Source organism: Protopterus annectens, chromosome 9.part0, assembly GCF_019279795.1.
Source record: "Protopterus annectens isolate FY-2018-M chromosome 9.part0, PAN1.0, whole genome shotgun sequence".
NCBI lineage: Eukaryota > Metazoa > Chordata > Ceratodontiformes > Protopteridae > Protopterus > Protopterus annectens.
In genome coordinates, this window is record NC_056743.1 from 103,743,240 (window position 1) to 103,756,147 (window position 12,908).

The following is a 12,908-nucleotide window of genomic DNA, read 5'->3' on the forward strand; positions in this document are numbered from 1 at the left end:
GCTACTTGGAGCTCCGTGCATACATTTGCCAAGCATTATAATCTACCTTTATACTCCAGATCCCGAGCAGGTTTTGCAACTGCTGTTTTTCAAGGGATCTTAGCTACACCATAATCATCTTAGTGCCTCCTCCCCCAGTTTGGCTATGGTATTCTACCCATATGTTAGGACTGCAGATGCATCCTTGAAGGACATAGTACAGTTTTGTACCTACCATAAATGTAGATGTCCGAGAGGTATGCATCTGCAGTCAGGATTACCCACCCTCCTTCCCCTCTGTGGTACTCCTAGGGTATTTGCCCATCTTGTAGCTAGCTGGGGGAATCTATTATGGTGTATTTGTTTGTATATATATGTATATACATGTTTATATTGTTTGCTCTCTACTGTTTGGAATCATTTGCATTTATATAAATTTAGCCTTCCTAGAGGGCACCTGGCATCTGGGGCAAGAAACACTGAGGAAAATGGCGTCGGCTGATGCCTTTATACCCAATTCACAGCAGCTATGACGTCGGGTGAAGTGCAACATCAGCCGAGGCCAGACCCAGACTTTGGAATCCGGCCGACCGAAGGGCTGCCTGAGGCAGGACAACCCCATATGTTAGGACTGCAGATGCATACCTCTCGGACATCTACATTTATGGCAGGTACAAAACTGTACTTTTCTTCATTTCTAAATAACTGTGCATTTCTGGCCTGCAACCAGACTGTTTTTTGCTACACTGCACGTGCTCATGGTACTATAGTTTTGTGTGTGGCAGTGAGAATTGTTTAATGCTTCTGCCCACTTGACATACACATGTAAGCCTATATTGCTGCATTGTTTGTATTTCCTTATACCATATGCAATATGTGATAGTTTCTAAAACATTTTGTATTTCAAAACAGTTAGAGCATGCAAAGAATGCCAGCAGCTGCTGCTGCAGAAGGCGGCAACAGACACTTCATGCACATAGTGGTTAGTGGCATCTATGGACCTTTCCAGGCTTAAATCCTCCAGATGAGGTCTGGGTCATCATCACTACTGTGTCCCAATTTTGCCTCAGGGTCTCAATGTTCCTTCACTGCCACAAGCATGTTAGCTGATTTCTGTTGCCAAACTTACCAAAGCTGTGACTAAGGCTAATGAGCAGGGTGAATATGCATCATATAGAAATGTTTCTGGCCCATTCCAGGCAGGTAGCCTGTCCCAGTCACTGTCCATAGCTGGAGATTGGAAGATGCGATTAACTGTGCAATGACCTGCTGGGTCACCATTCATTAACCCCTCCCCCTTCTTAAAGTGAGTGACAGTCTTGCTGAACTTAGTGTTGAATGCCACCAGGCCACTGAGATGGGTTTGGCTATTGCTACCAGTCACTTGGATCCAGTAACATCACCTACTGATCACATTAAAATACTCCATAGTCAGTTGGCACCCGGTTGGCTGCTTGTTCCCCCACTCAACTCCTATTCATTTGTCTAACCTTTACCTTCTTGTGTATGTGTTTCCCATGACTTCCTCATTATGCATTTCCATCTTTCACTGTTTGTCTGTGATTTTTTATGGATGTCTCTGATACTGACCTGCTGTAGATTACAGTATTTCTGCTTTTGCTGTTTGTCATACTCATTTCCTTGTTTTTTTTCCTTGTACTCCCCTTTCTGTCCATTTTAATGAAGTAATACAATATTTGGTTTGTTGGGTGTTCTTTCATTGCTTCACACACACACACACACACACACACACACACACACACACAGTTTTTCCTTTCTGGTATATTCCTTATTTGCATTATTTAAATTCCATGCACTACAGAGTGATATTACAGATAATGTTCATATGTATTTGGAGCCGTGTCATTTTTTTTCTACTTGTTACTTTATATTAATTTTTATACAAGAATCCTGCATGTATTCCGTACTGTATAAAGTATGTATTCAAAATAATTATTGTACTATGTTAACATTGTAATTGTGGAGCTTTTCTTCCCAGGCCTCCACTGAAAATGTGCATCTTAGGCCCAGTCAGACTAGGCTCGCCCAATAAACAAATCAAAATAAATAAATTCATTTTATTTATTGGTTCTTAGCTATATACATTATGCTCTGTACTTTTAGGCTTTATACTCCTCTCCATTGTACAATCCCCTCCTCTGCTTCCCACCCCTTCCTGTTTTTTTGCGACACCCCACTCCTGCATACCTCCCTCGTCTCCTTCAGCAAACCCTTTACACCAAACCACTCCTTTCTGTGTACTGACTCCCCCTACTGGTTACCTATACCTAACCTTCCTGCAACCTTTGCTTTAGGCCCAACTTTTACCTCCCTCTTAACTATTGACCCTTCTTACTGACGTGTCTTTTTCAATCCAAGCCTTTCTTCTATTGCCTTCCCTTCTCCTTATACACTCTTACCTCATATAACTCTTAACTCCAACTTACTTTCATCCTGAAAATACTACTAATGCCAATGTCTTCACACATCCTCTGCAATGTTTCCCTATCTGCTCATCTATCTTTCATCTAAACACAATCCTCCCCAGAATCAAAATGCCCCCTTGCCCTACTACCTCTCACCCCTAAGTATCTACTACTATCAGGTGACATTCACCCAAACCCTCCCCAGTCACCCTAACCAATACCACACTACTCCTCCCAAAAAGCAAGTATCTTTTTACTCCATGAATCTTAGAAGCATACTAAACAAAAATAGTGAATTCAATACCTGGATGGCTAACCACACCCCTGATATAGTCACCCTGACTGAAGCTACAAAACCGTGACAGCAATATCCTCCCCCTGGATATAATATTCTTAGACTAGACAGACAAAAGAAAAAAGGGGGTCGAGTGGCCATTGTATATTCAAACTATCTTACTCCAAGTCTAAATCAACTCTCTCCCTCCTTCTCTCCCACTGAACTCCTGACAGCTAACTTTAAACTTAACAATTACACCACTCTCACAGTCGTAGCTATCTACAGTCCCCCCAGAGATAACATTACTCTTCTAGAAAACATTCTCTATTACCTTTCTCAAAACATTCACAATGAAACTATTCTTCTTGGGGATGTAAATATTAACTGGCCAACTCTTCAGTCCCCAAACACTACTTCATGCATCAACTTGCATGGCTTTGTACAACTTATCTCAACCCGCACCCATACAAACAGATCACATGCCCCCAAGCTCTCTCATCGATTGGATTTTAGTCACAGACCCCCACAAATACCATAACCCTGAGACCCTACCCAACTCCCTAAGTTCTTAGATACACTCCTCATTTCAGTAGGCCTCACAGATACATAACCTGTCGCAAAGTATCCACCTTCTATCCTGAGACTTTTAATGCCCTCCTCTCCAGGATAAACTGGACATATCTAACCTATCTCCCCCTTGATGAAGCTGTCCACTATTTCAACTTCTGCTTTCCTTAACATTCTTAACACTCCTGCTCCACCCCGCACTGTTTGCATCAAATCTAATAGGTTCATAGGTTGGTACTAGGCTATCGGCCCTAGAGCCTATACAAGCGTAGCCATAACAATTCCCTGGCTATTTCTTCCCACAATATTTACTTCCCTGGACCCCTGTCTAGCAGGGCAACTGATGTGATTCCCCGGGGTGAATTTCCCATCTCCCATCCACTCGTCAAGGTTTCTTTTGAAGAGGGCCAAAGAGGTGCCCTGCTTGACATGTATGGGCAGTCTATTCCAGAGTCTGGGGATTCTCTGGGTCAGAAACCTATCCCTCCAGCATGTTTTTTTTCATTGTTATGACAAGGTTTAGATCCCTGGAGCATGTGGCTCTGAGGGATTGGGATTTCTTTAAGTGTAGCATGTCCAACAGCTCTGAGTTTGACATGGCCTTGTATGTTAAGCAGAGATTGTAGACGATATGCAACAGAGTATACCTGGAATTTTTTTAGATGGTCAGCATAGGGCATCTGCTTTAGGCTTGTGATTCTTTTAGTGAGGTATTTCTGCATCCTTTCCAGTTGTTGCAGATATCTTGAGAGGAACATACCAAATGGGGCATTGTATTCTATAATGGGTCTAATGAGGGATGAGTACAGTGGGACAAAGACCTCCTTTTTTTGGGATGAAAAGCCCTTAGTGATGAGGTGCACCACATAGAAGGATTTCCTGACTGTTGTGGCAATGTGGTTATTGAAGGAGAAACCACTGACCACCTGTGTCCCAAGTCTCTTATCACACTTTCAGTGTTTAGTGATCTGCCACCTATGTGGTAATTCATGGGTACATGGTTTTGCCCAAAGGGGATAACTATGCATTTCTTGACATTGAGCTTGAACCCATGGCTCTGGCACCAAGCATCTGTTTCTGTAAGGCCTGTAATATATCCCCTTGGCTTACCAATGCCACCCACCCCCTAATGAAAACTAGAGACAAGACAAGGAAAAGGTGGGTAAAAACTAAACTTCCTTCCCATTTGCAAAAATATAAATACCTAATAAATCAGACAAAAAAAATCCACAAAGACAAAAAGAACTATTACTTTAACCGCCCCCCCCCAACTGCCTGAAAAACAGATCCCAAGACATTTTGGAATTCTATAACCAAATCCTGCACCCAGATAACCCTTCCTCTCCCAACCCCTGCCCAAACAACTCACCAGAAGAAAAAGCTACCTCATTTAATTCCTATTTCATTGAATCCATATCTAAGTTGATAAATTCCTTCCCCTCTACTACCAACTCAACTAATGTTTCCAAATAGTCTCCTACTCTCAACTCCTCTATCACTTTCGCTCTTACAACTGTACCCACTAACTATATAAAATCCTTGCTCTCTAAACTTAAATCCTGCTCTGCTTTTGCTGATAACCTGCCTCCCTATCTCCCACAAATTGCTGCTGAATCCCTTGCCCTCCCTGTATAAATCCTAATAAATCACTCCATCTCAGAATCTAAGGTGTTATCTGGAAAGAATTCTACACCATACCCATTCACAAAGGAGGCAACTCCACTGACATTACAAACTTCAGGCCCATCACAATTCTCTCACCACTCTCAAAAATACTGGAAAAATGCATTCACAAGCAAATCATGAAATACATTCTACAGGAAAACTTGCTCACTCCTACATGCATGGCTTTCACCTTAAACATAGCACTACAACTGCCCTTATCTCCTTCATTAATACTATTTCTCTAGCCAGAGACAATAAGTTGGTTTCCTGCTGGTTCCTTGACATTTTAAAAGCCTTTGATATGGTCTTTCACTCTCTTCTGCTGAACAAACTGGCTAACCTAAACTTCTCTGCCTCTACTACTACCTGGTTTTCCAGCTATCTCCCTGACCATCTACAATCAGTGAGATGGCTCTTATCTCTCTCCCCTCCTCTTCCTGTCAAAATGGGAGTCCCCCAAGGATCTATCATTGGTCCATTACTATTCAATACATTCACTAATCTACTCTACACCTCCTGTCCACAGTCATCCCTTGTACAATACAAATATGACTCCACCATCATTACCATCACAGATACTTCCTCTGACCTTATCTCTGCAATTCAAGCATCCTTTAACTCAGTCAAATCCTGGCTCTGTGACAACCAGCTAATTCTTAACTCTAAAAAGAAAAAACCTTACTATTTCTCCCAAAGACGTTCACCCACCTTAAATCTACATTTTCTGTACTGCCCCTCAATAACACTCCCATTAATGATGAACTTAGTGCAAAACTACTAGGAGTAACTAAACTAGAGTCTAACTACAAGGTTGCCAGATTCACTGCTCACCAAACTTATAAATCACATCGTTTTTCACTAAGATAACTAAACTGGCTGGAATTACCTCAACAGCTTCTACTCTCTCAACTACAAATAATTCACTCTATACTATACCTGAAATCCTTCTGTCCTAGCCTATCTCCATTCATCTCCCAATATTCCCCCACTAGGTCCCTATGTAGCTCTGACCTTAACCTACTAAAAATATACAAACCTAAGACTAAAATCGGCTGCAACTTCTACAGCTACAATCCTACCATATCATGGAACAAATTACCACTAGAAATCAGGTACCTCAAACATCCAAATCAATTCAAAACTGACACTACAGAGTACCTCCAAACTCACTGGTGCTGTCTCTGCACACATCCTCCCGGATTTAGCCCATTAATTCATATGTAATCATCAAAACTTCAAACCTTTTTAGCTTGTAAACTCTTCAAAGTATCACTTTTCTTCTCCATCTCATCTCCATTTCTAATGTCACATATCTCATGTAATAACTACATACACTATGACATTTTTTCACTGTTTACTGAAAATGTTTGTATCAAATAATTTCTCTTGTGCATGCTTATGTTTTTTACACTATTACTTTTATGATACAATGTATTTCATTGTATCTATACATTGTAACCCACTGACACTGTTAACACTAACATCGTAAAACTGTGGAGCTTTTCTCCTTGGGTGTCTGCTGAAAAAGGGCTACTTAGCTCAGTCAGACTAACCCAGTCAACAAATGCAAAATAAATAAATATATCACTTGGCTTCATTTATAAAATTTCATTTTCATCACACCTGTCTGCGTAACACAGGTATCTGCCTGGTCACAGTTTCTTTGTTCGTGACTAGATCTCTTCTGTGTTGTCTACCTAGGCACTGTTACCTCAATACTACATTATAAAAATGGATTAGGAATACAGCCCAGTGGGTGTTACAGTGTGAACTGAAAAATAACACCTTCCAAATACCTGTTTACTCTTCATGTGCGATCAAATCCCCCTTGAAGATATTGATACTTACATTACTGAATTAAAAAACTAAGCTAAGATGTACAAGACCATGTTCTTACATAACTGATTAGTGAGATAATCATATATACTTTACAGAATAATTACATAAAAGGCAGATTGCTGTGAAAAATAGACTTAACATTAAATAAATCCATTTGTATCTGTAGGAGAAACCACAATGAAAATCCACATAAACCACTGACAAACTTCCCAAGCCAATCCCAAATGCTCAGCAATGGAATGTTCAAGGACAACTCACTACATTTTTTTTTCAAGAAGAAAGTCCTATGCATCACCATGTGGGGAATGTCATTTTTCACACACACCCTGCTTACATATACTGCCTTCATGGTCAGACATCAGAGAAAGAGAACACACCTGTTAAAGGTGAAATATAGTTCATACAAATGACTTTGCAATAAGGCCAAAACAATGATAAACCACTCTGAGCTACCTATTTGAGGAATCTGCCTTGGATGTTATATTCTTGTGGAGTATGCATACTAACAGATGTAACAGCACAGTGGAGTATGCATACTAACAGATGTAACAGCACAGTGGAATTGTCTCTAAATTACAAGTGTGTAAAGTTCTGCATAAAATGGAAAAGATAGTAATACAATTTGCATGAAGTATAGTTATATGTGTGATAAAAAGAAATATCATTCACTTGGTCAGTTATGTAGAAACTGTGCCAAATAAACCATTTTGCTAGTGTGTGTAAGACTAGAGCAATAAATACAGAATAGAAAATAATCACGATTAAAATTATTTAGTTATCGGATCAAAGATTTATGAGAAGTCTAAGAATGCTTCACAAGGAGTTTGAAGTAAGAAAATTAGCAAGTGACACTCTTAATAAATACTGTGTGGTGGTTAAACTGAACACAGGACAGAATTCAATGTCTTATCAAGCATTTGAAGTGTTTTGAATCTAAAAGAGAGCAAGTTGCTTCCTTATTCAAATTGTGTACTACCATTGGGTTAAAAATGGCATGTTTGTTCGCTTAAAAACAAGATACACAGGACTGAATTTCAGGACGTTGGAATAAAATATTTATGCTGAGTCATTTGATGTGTCAGAAGCTTGACATGGTGAAAGGAATCTAGGTGAAGACTAGATTCACAATAATAATGACTTGTTTATCAATGTGTGCTTCTTCTATTATGCTCATCCTATCATCATTCCCATAATACCCATTCAAAGAAAGCTTAAGTGGCTCTCAGAGATAGAAATGAAAGAGGGTTGCAAATAACTGAAACAATGACTGTGATATTGAAAGATTGAGCATAATGCTTGCATGGACTGTATGATTCCCATGGTGAAACTTGGAAAGATTTCTACATGTATAGATCTGCAAAACCCAGAAGTTCAAAAAGTGGGACTTATCTACTTTGTACTACAGAAAAAAGTATTTGCATCCATGCAAAATGTAAAACATTTTTGCTGTACTTCTTATTCAGAATTTCATGAGAAATGTTCCACATCATTTTCATATTCTGTACACATTTTTTTTAAACTTCCATCTAGTATTTCAGCAGTATCTGAAGTGTTTCAAAGCTGCTGTACAAATGACTGAAGAGCTTAAAAAGTGAAATTACTGTTGATATACTGAGATGGGATGTGCCACTGAAGACAATGACAAAAATGGATTTATTTAATGAATAGCCTGAATCTCTTCTGAAAAACATGCATGCTAAATCAGAGTTACAGTATGGAAACACATGATTCATACTTTAATTCCAAAAGGCATGAAACAAGTTGATAAATTTAGAGACATGGTACAGACTGCACCAATAAAAAATATATTATTGGCACTAAAGGAACAGTGTAAAAATGAAGAGCAAAAATGAAGTTTTGAATTGTCTAAATAGGGACAAGAGTGCTCACACTAGATTATTTTATATAAATCAGCCCATTACATTACAAATATTCATGAGCTAGAATGAAACTGGAGCAGTGATTTTCATTAAGAAATTATTTAGCTTTTGGTCAAAAGCTTTTAATGGCTGCCAGAAATTATATGCTCTACCATAGAAATGCACGCTAACCCTGCCCCCTAACCCTAATGTGCATTTTAATCTAAACAAATTCCTTCCCATACACTACAACATGAAACAGCACAGGTACTCATCACACACACACACACACACACACACACACACACACACACACACACACAATAAATTTAGCTCCTAAACTAACCTTAAAGACTAACAAACACAGATTTAACCTATCATCTTAGCTAACCCTTACTCTAACCCTAATCCACACACATTCGTGTGTATAAACACATATACCTAGTATACATCCCAATTACCTTTTACAACAAAAGAAACATCTGAAAAAATGTACTTCCAATGTACAGAAAAATACAAACATTTAGTCTGTGTTTCTTTTAAAAATTCTAAAGTGCATTATTTGCATCTTTAGACCTAATCACATACAGATGCTCCTTAATCCTTCTTTGTAACTTCCTGGTGGTCATACCAATATATAATGCCTCACACTGCACTTTACAATCATTCTTTAGTCTTTGTTTAAAAAATTCTATTTTTCTGTTCTTGAGCATCTGTCTCTAGACTATAAGGGTGGCAACTACAGAAAACTTTTGAAGAGGGAAGCATTATAACAGCTGAAAATGCAATATGATAAATATCCCTGGACTTTATGGACTATATGCATTAGATGTTTTTTTGTAAATGTATTTATGTCATGTCACTTTAAATTTCTATTGTTATATTAGTTAATTGATTAACCTACTACTTGCAGTCTGAAACTTGTATAAAAATGTATGACTATCAGTATAGTTTTATTCTGAAGAAGTCCTTTGGATGAAACCGCTAAATGATAAAATCTGTTGTGTTCTTATCGTTTGTTTCTCGTGGTTATCCTAGTGGATGATTTTGTTTTCAGATAAAAACATGATAAGTAATCAACCAGTAGTTCCAACCTTGGTTGGGTTGAATTTAGCTCTCTGCTACCAGAGTGCAAAAGAGCCCTTCCAATTTAAAACAAACTGGCTTAAAGTTCAAGTGCAGTAATAAAAGCTTTAAAACAGAAGTAAGAATTCCTGCAACATCAGGAATCCTTGGAAATAAGCTCCTAATCCTGAGAAATGTTCACAACACACAAAAAAAATTTGCAAAACTTAGAAATATTTTGGCAGACTCTCTCAGAACAGCATTTGCAGTATCAGAGGAGGTTAGGAAATTTCACAATATTGTTAAAACAACCTAACAGCATCACAGTAACAAACAGATGGAGTTTCTTTAACAAGTGCAGGCTGAAAAACAATGATAAATTCAACAAAATAAATTAATCACAGAAGTGTTAAATATCACTGAAAGTTAGATGAGCAAGTACAAAAAATAAACTTATAGCAGCTTTGTAGGCCAGATAATTTTAGATTTTAGAAACAATCCAAGCCTTGTAGTCAAGCCTGGCACAAATAGGTTCATAGGTAGGTACTAGGCTATCTGCCCGAAGGCATTTATAAGCATAGCCGGAATGTGTTGGCTTTCACCGCCCCCTTAGATTAGTTCCCTGTGCCTCTGTCCAGCAGAGCCATTGAAGTGATCCCTGTGGCAAACTGTGTTTCCCATCCACTCATCAAGGTTTCTTTTGAAGAGGGTTAGCAAGGAGCTCTGCCTAATGTAGATTGGAATCTTGTTCCAGAGCATGGGAAGTCTCTGGGACAGGAATCTATCCCTCCAGCATATCCTATTTATTGTTGTGGTGAGGTTTAGATCCCTGGAGCGTGTGGCTCGAGGGGATATGGTTTTCTTTAGATGGAGCATGTCCATCAATTCTAGGTTGGATATGGCCTTGTATGTCAGGCAGAGATCACCTCTGAGTAAGCGGTATGCAACCAAGTACAGCTGGAGTTTCTCCAGTCAAGCTGCATAGGGCATCTGTTTGAGGCCAGTAATCCTCTTGGTGAGGTACTTCTGTGGTCTTTCCAGTTGTTGCAGGTGTCTTGTAAGGTACATCCCAAATGGGGCATTGTACTCTATGATGGGTCTGATGAGAGATGCATAAAAGGGCCCAATTACCTCTTTTGATCTGGATGCAAACCCTTTTGTGATTAGGTGGGCCACATAGAAGGATTTGCTAACCATTTTGGCAATGTGATTATCAAAGGAGAGGTTACTATCTACTTGGGTCCCCAGATCCCGTATTACGTCTTCCATATTTAGGGAGCTACCACCTATGTGGTACTTTGTAGGTACTTTATTTTTTTCCAAAGGGGATATCTATGCACTTTTTGGCATTTAGCTTGAGGCCATGGTTTTGACACCAGGTATCTGTCTCAGTGATACCCTTTTGGAGGATGTCTCTGTGAAGATGAAATTAGCTGGTCTGTAATAAAACTTAAAAGATATATACATAGTCATACTGCTAGAAAGCCAGTCTACCTTCACGTTATCAAATAATGAGACCATAATTGCTAACAAAACTGGCAAGGTAGAAATTTCATAGTTGTGCCAGTTTTCTGTTATGCTTCTGCCAGGAAATCAACTCTCATACATATTGACCCATCTACCTTTGGAGAAGTTGGTAATTTTAAATAAAATGTCTGTATGCTTTTATATGAATGTCTTTGAATCTAAGGCATAAATTAAATAGTATATCAGTGTTAAGTGTCACCATTTAGCCATCATTTATGGCTTGCCTAAACTGCAAAGATGAGAACATAATCTACTCCTTAGATTTAAGTCTCTCATGAAGCCTAAATTATTGAATCCATCTCACATCATGTTAAATCAATCCATCAGTGTATCATGCTCTTTTAATGAGGCTACAGGGAGATTTAATTGTCAGACAGAAAATATAGTATATTTGGCTATTTGTAGAACTTGCTCTCATTATTATATAGGCAAAAGTATTAGATAGTTAAAGTTTTATATTAGGGGACATGTTAAAGCCATTAGACAAAAGGATGTTAAGAATGCTTTATTTAAACATAGTATGAGTTGTATTAGGTTTAGGAAATTTCATTTTTTGTATTGGAGCATCTAGGGTCTGATAGGTTTCTTAATGGATGTAATGCTGTTCTTGAAGCCAGTGAGCTTAAATGGTGGATTTTTTCTCAGAGCTGATAAGCCACCTGGCTTAAATAAAAATATCAATATAAAATGTATGTTGAAATTAATGTAACTAAAATTAAATATTTATTAAAAGTATTTGGTACTGATTACAGAATTTATACACATATAATTTTAAAATAACATTTTTAAGTGGTTCATAGATTTAATTGGATGATGTGGATTTAGGTTTTAACATGTTTTTGATACTTTTTTTCATTGGCTCGTTTAAATTGTCATGTGACACCATAAGGTATTTAACCTTATATTTTAAACAGAATGTATTTTCTGAAGAAGTTCCAAGCAAAATAAAAAGGGATGGAAGCACTCATTGTGGTTCTCCGTGATTAATTTTGCAGTTAAAGTTTACTGTGCGTACCATTTTCGTAAAGTGATTTCTCATATCCTGGTTTTCTTTGGTGGTTTTATCTGTGTCCATATAAGGTATGACATCCTTGGTTTCCACAAGAGAATGTAATCTAGGAGATAACCATGGTTCAGTAGATGGACTGAGTCCTCAAACTGAGAGGTTTGAAGCAGACCTAGATGTTAGCACATATTCTATTCCAGAAAAATCAAAAATATTAACTGAAACTGTACATAACATAATGCAACAGGTGCAAGTAGCACTACAGAATGGCAGACTGAGTGGAAATTTGTCTACAGCCTGGAAATTCCTTGACATCATCTGGGGTTCAGCAGTCCTCCCCCACTGTTTCAACTGGTAGTTCTTGGGGAAGTGGATACACTGTTGTTCCACACTTTTGTTCTGGGAATGGAAACTCCATTGATAATCGGTTAGTTCAAAGTACATAAGTAAATCCATTTTCAAACAGTTGTCTTCGGGAATTGGAGTCAGACCACCAAGGGAATGATGGGCAATAGGAGAACTCTGTCTCATTTTTGACATTGAGAAAAAAACTGATGAAGTTTAAGTCTCTTGAATATGATATTTGGTACTTGCAGAGATTCATCGAATTGAGCAAGTGCCACAGGAGCATAGACTTTATAAATTTCCTAATGGGATTACCTATACAGATTCCATACATCATGAATTGGTTAGTTTGT